Raw genomic sequence first — 10,485 nt, forward strand, 5'->3', positions numbered from 1 at the left:
CACTTCGAACAAGAAAAATGTTACTGGCCTTGGTAATGGACCTTGCAGGGGGGTTAACAGTCTATTGGCTTGACGCTGGCTGAGAGGAGAGGGTATCCCTCATGGAGCGAAGAAATGAGCACACAGTCAGAAGCAGGAGGATGTGTGTTGTGTCTGGGAACAGTGAGTGGCGCCACCACGTGTCTGTAGGAAAACAGCGATGGGTTTGGCCACCAGCTAGAGTCATAGGGTGGAGGGCAGGCAGCAGCTTGAGTGGGAGTTAGCCAAGCACCAGCGAAAGAAAAGTGTCTGAGGGAAGAAAGAGCAAGTGAAGGAGAAGAGGTCCTTCTGAGTGAAGATGAGGTCTAAGGGAAAGGACTGAAGATAAGCCATATTAATGGGTAACAAACGTGGGCTTGTCATTAAATTCGAAAAGTGTTTAGGTACTGTGAGAGAAAGGTACTAAAAGTAGCGTGAATATGGTAGCCTACTGAATTAGGGAGTGATGGACAGAGACGAGTGGAAAGAAAAGCTCTGACTGGAAGTTGGAGGGTGAGGGGTAGAGGGTGTCTTAGGATTCTGTAGACTCTAGCACAAAGGAAAGAAAGAGGCAGATGTAATTACCGAAGATGAAGTGTCAGGATAATGAAGTACCCTTTTCTGTGTTCCCAGAGTATGTGCATTTATCATGGGCCAAATAACAATGAGAATCAGTGTGTGATAAATACTATCTCCTCTGGCAGATTTGTGAGTGCCTCGAAGACTCATTCATCTTTGTATCACCAGGATGTGGTTCCCAAACAGGACTGTAGAAATATTCAGTAAGAAACTGTTGCATAGAAGAATGAGGACTGGGTATCGGGAAATGAAAACCAGTATCAGTTGACTCCGTGGTGGGGGGTAGGCACTGTCAGGCACTTTCGCCCGCATCGTTCCACCAGTTCTCCAACCATCCTATGAAGTAGGTATTATTCCTACTTAAGAAACGAAGAGACTGAGGCTTTGAGGGGTTCTCTAACTTGCCTAACTTCCCATTACTAGTAAACGGCAGGAACAGAGCAGGACGCGGGAGTGCGCTGGGGGAGGTGACCAGAAGTTTCCTCCATGGTAGAGAGCTTTGATGTGGTTTTTGAAAAAGCCTGGTTTGAGTTAACACTAAGAAGTTAAAGGAGTTTGTGAATAAACGGTTGCAATTTAGTGGTAAGACAATGAGCTCCTAGATTATGCAGTGAAAATGAGACCATGAGGTAGTGAGTAGGGCTAGTTTGGTCCAGGAATTGAATAGGGATGAGAGAATGGAAAGATATAGCTGCAAGAATGGATTTGAAAACCCAGGATTTAGGAAACATTTCTTTGACTTTACTTTCAGTTTGTTAAGAAAGTATAGCACAAAATACAAAACCATAGGAAACCAAGTTATGCTACGTGTTAACTATCTTTTGCTGTGTAACAAATCACCCCAAAATGTAGTTACTTAAAACAAGAACATACATATATTATCACACAGTTTATGTGGAATCTGGGCATGGCTTTGCTGGGTCCTCAAGCTCATGGATTCTCACAAGGCTTCAACCAAGGTGTCAGCCTGGGCTGCATGCATCTTAAGGCTTAATGAGGGTGGATCCGCTTCCAAGCTCAAGACAATGCTGTCGGGAGAATTCGGCTCCTGGGAAGTTGTAGGGCTAATGGCCTCAGTTCCTTAACACTTAGCCTTTCCAGAAGGCTTAGCCTGTGTTAACTGGCGTTATCAAAATGAGCACCTGGAGGGGTGGGATAGGGAGGGTGGGAGGGAGGGAGACGCAAGAGGGAAGAGATATGGGAACATAGGTATATGTATTCACTGTGTTATAAAGCAGAAACTAACACATCATTGTAAAGCAATTATACTCCAATAAAGATGTAAAAAAACAAAACAAAAAAAAGAGCAAATGAGGAAGAGCCAGAGAATGCCAGCAAAATGGAAGTCATGGTCTTTTCTAACTTAATTTCAGAAGTCATATCCCATCACTTTTTATGTAGAGTCAGGTCACTAGGACCAGCCCACCCACAATGTGGGGACGGAATTTACACAAGACTGAACCAGGAGGCGGGACCGCGGTGGCTATTTTAGAAGCAGCCTACTACAAAGGGATCTGCTGGGATAGATGCTCTCGTCCAAAGAAGGAAGTAGAGCTGAAGCTGCCTGTGAATGTGCAGAGCTGAGCATGAGATAAAAGAGGAAGAGGTTATGAAGCACTTGGATGTAAATGTAAGGAAATCAGATGATTTATTCAGACTCAGCTTTATCTTTCTGACAAACCTTCTGCAACCAAATTTCTGGAAAGAAGTTACCTGCCACCTTTCCTGACCCTCTCTCAGTTAAAGTGTTGGTTAAGGTAGAACCTTTCAGTATATCATGCTCATCTGAACATTTGATCATAGATTTGAACTCTTATAGTTTTTCAGTGACCGTTGCGCTTTTCCCAAATCCTGTCAAATGATTCAGTAATGAAGGCATTTCTTGTGTTTCTGGAGCCTCAGATAAGCTTTGAAACACACATTCTATGGCTGGACAACTTTTTTTTTTTTTCACGATGCTCAGTGGTCAGAGAAGAGCAGTGGTTGAGATGAGGTCCTGTGCACATTGATGGTCTATTGCAGGTATTCAATAAAGAAGGATCCAGTTTTGTTAATGGAAAAAAAATTACCATTTTTATCCTCTAAAACCCAGAACATTGTTACTGTGGATTAAAGAAAATTTCAAAGGTCTTCTTCATCTTTGTGGGAGAAAAAGTTGGGTCAAGAGTCTGCCTTCTCACAAGGGCATCAAAGACAATGAAATGGTAAAAGAATCTCTTCAACAGATGGTGCTGGGACCACTGGACATCCACATGCAAAAGAGTGAAGTTGGATCCCTGTCTCATACCATATGCAAAAATTAAGTCAAATGGACCAAGACCTAAATACAAGAGCTAATACTATACAACTCTTAGAAGAAAACATAGGAGTAAATTTTGTGACCTTGAATTAGGTCATGCTTTCTTAGACATGACACCAAAACACAAGGAACAAAAGAAAAATAAATAAATTTGACTTCATCAGAATTAAAATCTTCTGTTCTGCAAAGGATATCAGCAGTGAAAAAGCCCACAGATAGGGAGAAAATATTTGCAATTCATATATCAGATAAGGGACTGATCTGATACATAAAGGACTCTTTGCATAAAAATATATAAGGCACTCTTCAAACAACTCAATAAAAAAAAGACAACCCAACTTAAATACAGGCACAGGATTTGAGTAAATAATAAAGATGATGTAGGAAAGGTCAATAAACACATGAAAAGATCCTGAACATCATTAGTCATCAGGGAAATGCAAATCAGAACCACAATGCAATACCATTTCACACTTACTAGGATAGCTATAAAGAAAAAGACAGACAATAAAAAGTATCCGTGAATATGTGGAGAAATTGGATGCTTATACTTCGATTCTGTGAATCTAAAATGCTATAGCTGTTTTGGTAAACACTTTGGCAGTTCCTCAAAAAGTTAAACACAGAGTTCACATGCGATCTGGCACTTCTGCTCCTGGGTATATGCCCAAGAGGATGGAAGACATAGCTGCACAAAAACGTGTACACAGATATTCACGGCCACATTATTCATAATTGCCAAAATGTGAAAACAGTCCAAATATCTGTCACCTGATGAATGGATAAACAAAATGTTTTATAATGTATATAAACACTGGAATATTATTTGACCATGAAAAGGGATGACGCACTGATGTATGCTGCACCAAGGAACCTCAAAAACATCGCGCTAATGACAGGAGCCAGACACAAAGCACTGCATATTGTGTAATTCCATTACATGAAACGTCCAGAATAGGCAGATCTGCAGAGAGAAAAGGAGATCTGTGGTGGCCGGGGCCGAGGGGAGGGAGGAATGGGGGGTGACTGTTCATGGCTGTGGGCCTTCTTTTTGGGGTGAGGAAAGTGCTCTGCAATTAGATGGTGGTGACCAATGCACAGCGTTGTGACTATGCTAAAAACCATTGAATTATCCACATTAAAAGAGGGCACTTTATGGTATGTGAATTATATTTCAAAAACCTGTTACTCGAAAGAGTCTCCCCCTATTTCACCTCTTCTGAGTTTTGAAATTTAATAAAATGAACAATAGTCTGGAGTACGTTGGAGGTGCCTAGGGACCAACTTTCCTGCAAAAACCTGTCACAACAACCTAACGGCCTGTCTTTCAAAGGATTGAAATTCCATTCAGCATGAATGTAAAGGCCAGGAAAAAAACCCATTCTTTGTCATTTCAGTGTTTTGAGTTTTCATTAACATTTTGTTCCTAAAGATGAGTGGTAATCTAACAAATGTAATTAGACGAGATGCTAACACTTGTCACAGAAAATCTCCTAAGAAAGAGTTCAAGTTCTAACATCCCATCCCCTGAATTCTCAATTCCATTTTTAAAAGTAGCAATAATTGTTTCTGGAGCATAGGCTCAGATGTGTTTAATGTATTTTAAAACAATATCTTTCTAAACACAAGATATATAATGACAAAAATTAAAAATGCCCACAAAGAGGATATTACCACACATGACAGCTTATTTTTTGATTTGGCAATTTTCTGCTAAACTCATAGCATCTGGAGAGAGCAGCAAGTAACAAAATAAGACAGATTTATGGAGCCCACACATGGCAATATTTTTGTGTGAAATTAGTCAAAATCATTTTACTTGTAGATGAAGGAATGGATTCCAACAAGTTTGCGTTTTTTAAAGAGCAATCGTATTTGGTCTTAGTGAACTGGAAGATCTGAGCAATGCATTGGATTAGTTGATCACCGGCATTGTAACTCACAATAAAATCTGAGGAAGTGGGCCAACCATCGGCTCTCAGCAGATTAGGATAATAATACATTGATTTTCAGTAAGTAGAATTCAACCCATATTTCAGTCTGCCTTCATATCCAAGGAACCAAGGGGGAAATAAGCCATTAGAAGAATTTTCCACTGAAATTTCTTTGTTCTGCTCTTACGTATGCCTAAAATTTTCTGACACCAAAGGGTGAGACAGGCATACATGTGCCTCATTCGAAGAAAATCTAATGTACAATATTTCAATTTTATAATATCATTAAGAGAAATGGCTGATTCCAGGTCTGGGGCAGGGTAAGTACAATATGAACCTGAAACATAAAATAAGGAAGCTATATATATATATATACACACACACACACACACATACACGCACATACACACGCACACACACCCCTACATACATATATATAGCTATATATATGTATGGCTATGTATCTATATATGTATATCTACATATGTCTGTATATCTGTATAGATATATACACACACATACACTGGCCTGTCACAAGGCTACTGTTAGCCAAATCTAGGACAATTTGAACATTAAAATAATTATATGATTATTAAGTAAACAATAATGAATGAATTAAACAATAATGAGTTATAAACCATTGAAAAAAAAGGGAACTTATGAGTTCATACCAAAACTAAATAGATAAATGGAGAGAAAGGAGGACTCTTGCTAATAGTTGAAGGCCGAGGGTCTACTGGTAAATGCAGGGGAACTGTGGACTTGGAAAACTACCATTTCGCAACCATTGTGGCAAGATGCAATTCGGGCCATCATTGAAACCCTCTTTGCAAATCAAGCAAGAATCTTCAATGGATTCTTAACACAGAAAGACATTTTGATGAAGAACAGGATGTTGGTGTGGGTTTAAAGTGTCTTCCCACAGATTACTTCTCTGTTGTAAGGGAGACAAATAATCTAGTACCTCTGCAGTGAAGAATCAGATCATACTTTGTACCTTGATCAAAGTTGCCATCACCCACGAAGAACAGGTAGACATTGCGTGCGTCCAGGTGTGACGCTCCCAGGAGGCTATCACATCACCTAGGCAGTGTTTCAGCCGAGAATGCATAAACTCAATATAATCAGGAGGAAAGATCAGACAAGTCCCAAAGGGGTAACTTTCCATTAAGTAAAAGAGGGGCTATATTTTTCCCCAGTGTCAATATCATGAAAGGTAGAGAAAGGCTGTGGAGATGTTTCAGAAGAAAAGAGGTCAGAGACCTCAATGCGATACCTGACCCTAGAAAGCTTTGGTCCTGTTCTGGAGTGGGGGTAGGGCAATGCTTCATATGACTCTGTTAGGCCAAGTGACAAAATTGGAATACAAACTGCAGATTGGATAAAAACATTTGCTGCTACTAAATTTGTCAGGACTGACAACTGTACTTTGGTGATGTAGCAGAATATTCTTATTCTCAGGAAATACACATTGAGTTGAGTCTTTTATGGGTCAAGGCCATGGTATATTTAATTTACCATCAAATAGTTCAAAAAAATAGATATATCTAGATAGCGATATATTTAGATAAAAAGAACCAATGATAGAACAGTTGGGGTAAGATGTTAAAAATAGGTGAATCTGAGTAAAGGGTATATGAGTATTTTTCATATGTTTTCTTCCACAATTCATCTGTAAACTTGAAGTTCTCTCCAAATAAAAAGTTAAAAATATATCCTTTAACTGGGAAGGTTTTATTTCTCTTGGCAAGGGATTGCCTGCTTGTGAAGAACTCAGCAAATGAGCCCCTTGACTTGGGAAATCTACTAGAGCTTTCAGATATGATGACTTTGCAAATTACAATTTGGATGCAAATTTGGGATTATGTTGAGAAGGAAAGGCAAAAGGCTAATTTTATTTCTGTTTAGGGGCTATTTGGTTACAAGAAAAACAAACCCGTGTTAACCAAAAGGAAATTTATTATAGGGAACCAAGAGGATTTCATGAATCCCGACTGTGGGAAGTACTACTGCCCTCATGGGAACTATTAAGATGTCAGTCATCTCTGTCTCTGTCTCTCTCTGTCTTTCTGTCTCTATCTCTTAACTAGTTAGTTCTGGCCAGATAGAAAAGGGAAGCTACTTCTTCAGCAAAGTCTATAGAGGCACTTCCAAGTAAGAGGGTATGGGCTGTGCAGGTACCCCAAATAGGCTTTTAATGTTGAAATTAAAAAAAAATCACTGACCATTGCTCTTGCATTATTAACTTTTATTAATAGTTATTAATTTTATCAATAATTTATCCTAAGGGTAATATAAGATAAAACAATTTTGAGCACGATATGCTTAAATTTGCCTTTTATAACGATCACAATGACATAGCACGGGGAGAGCATTTTAGAGAGACAAGAGTCAATGTGGGATATAGTTTTGATGTTCTTCTTGTAATTCAAGCAAAACACGGTGACTTGAATTGGGGTAATGGTAGCAGTGGAGGTGGAGAGAAGGGAATGGATGAGGGACATTTTTAAAGGGCACAGTTGTAAGCCTTGGTGTTGGACTGAATGTGAATGAATGAGGAAGAGGATGTTTTCAAGGATACCTCCCAGGTTTCCAAGTAGGAGGGACCGGTGGAGCCATTTATGGGGATTGAAAACATTGAGGAGGAGTTATTTGGGGGCAGGAAAGGACATGAATTCAAAATGGGTCTTTGTAAAGTTGAGAAACCAAAAAGACACAAAGAGAACTCTAGGGTAGCTAGACATATGGGTTTGGAACTTGGGCCGCTGAAGAGAGAGCTGATGTAGATGATCTTGATAAAGATAATAAGTGTGTGGTATTTGAAGCCATGGAAATTGATGCAATACTTTCATAAGAAGGGAAAGAGGTAGATAAGAGGAGATACTTGGACCAAACCCCAAAGAACTCCAACATTTAAGGAATAGATGGGGAGACGAGATCTCCAGCCGCAGTCTGAGAAGAGATGGCTTGAGATGTAGGTGGGAAATCAAGAGAGTCCAGTGTGGTCAAATGCTCTTGAGGGCTTCAAAAAGGAGCAGGTGGTCAACTGTGTCCTATAGTGATGCTACTCGGATGGGTCAGGTATCATTCTTATCCCCCCGCCCTTTGCAAATGGGATACCCGTTAAGGCTCACAGAGCTTAAATGACTCACTCAAGGTCATGGTGCCATTATTATTAGGTGATGAAGCTATTAGGTGATGAAGCTGGAGTTTGGACTCAGGTCTCTCTGACTCTAAAGCCTGTGCTTTTATGCCTTGCTTCATTCATTTGGCCAACAAATAGTTATTTCATCCCTACTCTGGATAACAGATCCTGGAGATAATGTGATGAGCAAAACCTACATGTTCTAGAGCCCGTAGCCACTGCATTGCAGTTTGGCGCCAGTGGAAAGGAGCAGTTTGTAGGGAATGGGTACGCAGGTTGGATTAGTACTGTGTGGCCTCCCAACAAGTTACTGCAGCTTCGCAGTGTGAAACAACATCCACCTCTCATCCCACAGTTTTGTACGTCAGAAGGTTGGGTGCACTTGGCTGGGTTCTATGCTCAGAGTCTCGTAAGACAGAACCCAAGGCTGGGCTTTTATCTGGAGACTCTAGGGAAGAATCCATTTTCAGGCTCCCTCGGGTTACTGGCAGAATCCACTTCCTTGCTGCTGGAGGACTAGGGTCTCCATTTCCTTGCTGGCTCTCAACTGGGGGCCTTTTCCAGCTCCTAGAGGTTTCTTGCAGCTTCTCGCCACGGGCTTTCTCACAGACGCCTTCGCAACATCACCTCTTCAAGGCTGGTCATGGGATCCCTCATGTAGAATCCCCCTCAAGCTTTGCATCTCTTCCACTTCTTCTCTCAGCAAGAGAAACCTGGCTGCCTTTCAGCGGCACGTGTGATGAGTTTAGACGCACCTGGGTCATCTCTCTCTGGACACATAACCTAACATCATCGTAATACCTCATCCTATTCACAAGTTCCAGCCACAGTCAAAGGAGAGGGGGTCCTACACCAGTGAGAGTCATTGAGAGTCAGTCTTAGAATTCTGTCCCCGTACAGGCACACACCTCTTGTTGCTGCCTTCCATCCGAGATCTCCTAATTCTCCCTTTAAAAAAATCTCATTGAGAGAGAAGTATGCAAACAGGTGAACTGTCCGTTGACTTGGCAGTAATAGTATCAGCATTTCCAGAAAAAAAGCCTGGTCTCCTTCTCTGGGAACCACCTTCCAAAGTGGAAAAATATAAGATGATCCTGCAGCAAAAAGATGTCACTTCCCCCAAGATGCCACAGAGGGGAAGCTCGGCCTCGTTTCTGGGAAGGGGGACTGCTCTGGTCTGCATGGAAGGCCACCCAGGAGGGAGTGCAGCCATTTGGGAATCTGAAGAAAGAGTGCAGTGTCCTGCACACAGCGTCAAATTCTACCACAGCCGTTCTGTTGCCTCTCCCAGAGGGATCAAGACAGACCGCTGTCCCGGGAGATCAAGAGTCCAGGACACTGTGATTAAGGGGGAAATGATGCTCTGGGGATGAGCAACACCAGAGGCTTAACTGCCCAACTTCCTGGCCAGTTTCAGCTTTTGCTGCTTTTTGAGTTGTAGCAAGATGCCCTTTCTTTGGAGAAAGCAAAGGGAGAGCCAGGGATATGGACAACGCAATGATGAGGGCTGCCAGCCTCTGAGAATCTGGAGCCTGGGGTCTTGGCTCTGAGAGCCGCAAAGCCTTCAAAAGGCCAGAGAATCGTCAGTGAAAATGAATGGAAAGCCTCTGACAGGCATGCTATGAGCTGCGAAATTACAAACAGACCTGGCATGCTGACTGGGGAGCCCAGCAGAATCCGAGCATCGCTCACTGTTATAAGTCATGGGACAGCAGGCTCTTGCTTCACTGGAGCCGGCTTTGGCATAAAAAAAAAAAAATCATCATCTGTGTTTTTTTTTTCCTTCTTGGCTAGTTCAAACCCCCAGGGAGGGACTTTGTTGTTGTGTCTGTGCCCCGCGCCTCTCTTGTAGTACAGAGGAATCACGCAGCAGAATCAGTGGCTGTCTGGAAGTACTGAAAAATGATGAGGGCAGAAATCTTAGCATGCAGGGCATTTGGATCAAAGGGTTCAGGGATAGGCAGGCCTGATAGGTTCAAACCTTTATTCCATCACCTTCTGTCTGGCTCATCTTAGATATGTTGCTTTTTCTTTGTGATTCTTAGTTAGCTTCCCTGAGTCCATCCAGTGTCTTATCTGTAAAATGGGGGCTGTCAGGGGGAATGATGTCTATAAGCTATGGAAAGAAAGCAACATGGATGAAATCCTCAATAAATAATAGGATGAGATCTTAAACGTAGGTAGTATCTCATCCAGCATTCAGAGGGCCTGTTGGCTGCCTGCTCAGAAGCCGTTCCTCCGAACTTCTTCGTGGCTGGCAGAGCCTGTTGTTCAGTATAGGTATTGAAAAGGCAAATATTCTTGTTCTCCTAGCCTCTCTCACAACCCAGATGTGGGCATGTCACTTAATCCTGAACTGGACCTGCTATAATCACCTTGAAACTTTAAGGGGAGACATCACTGTTTGCAAAAGAAGAAAAAATTGGGAAGAGGGGAAGCACAAAAGCCCATGACATCAGAGAGCTGCTGAATTAATCCTGGAACATCCTTCTTGTATTAGGATTATCTGA

The sequence above is a fragment of the Globicephala melas genome, chromosome 20 (assembly GCF_963455315.2).
Source record: "Globicephala melas chromosome 20, mGloMel1.2, whole genome shotgun sequence".
Lineage (NCBI taxonomy): Eukaryota > Metazoa > Chordata > Mammalia > Artiodactyla > Delphinidae > Globicephala > Globicephala melas.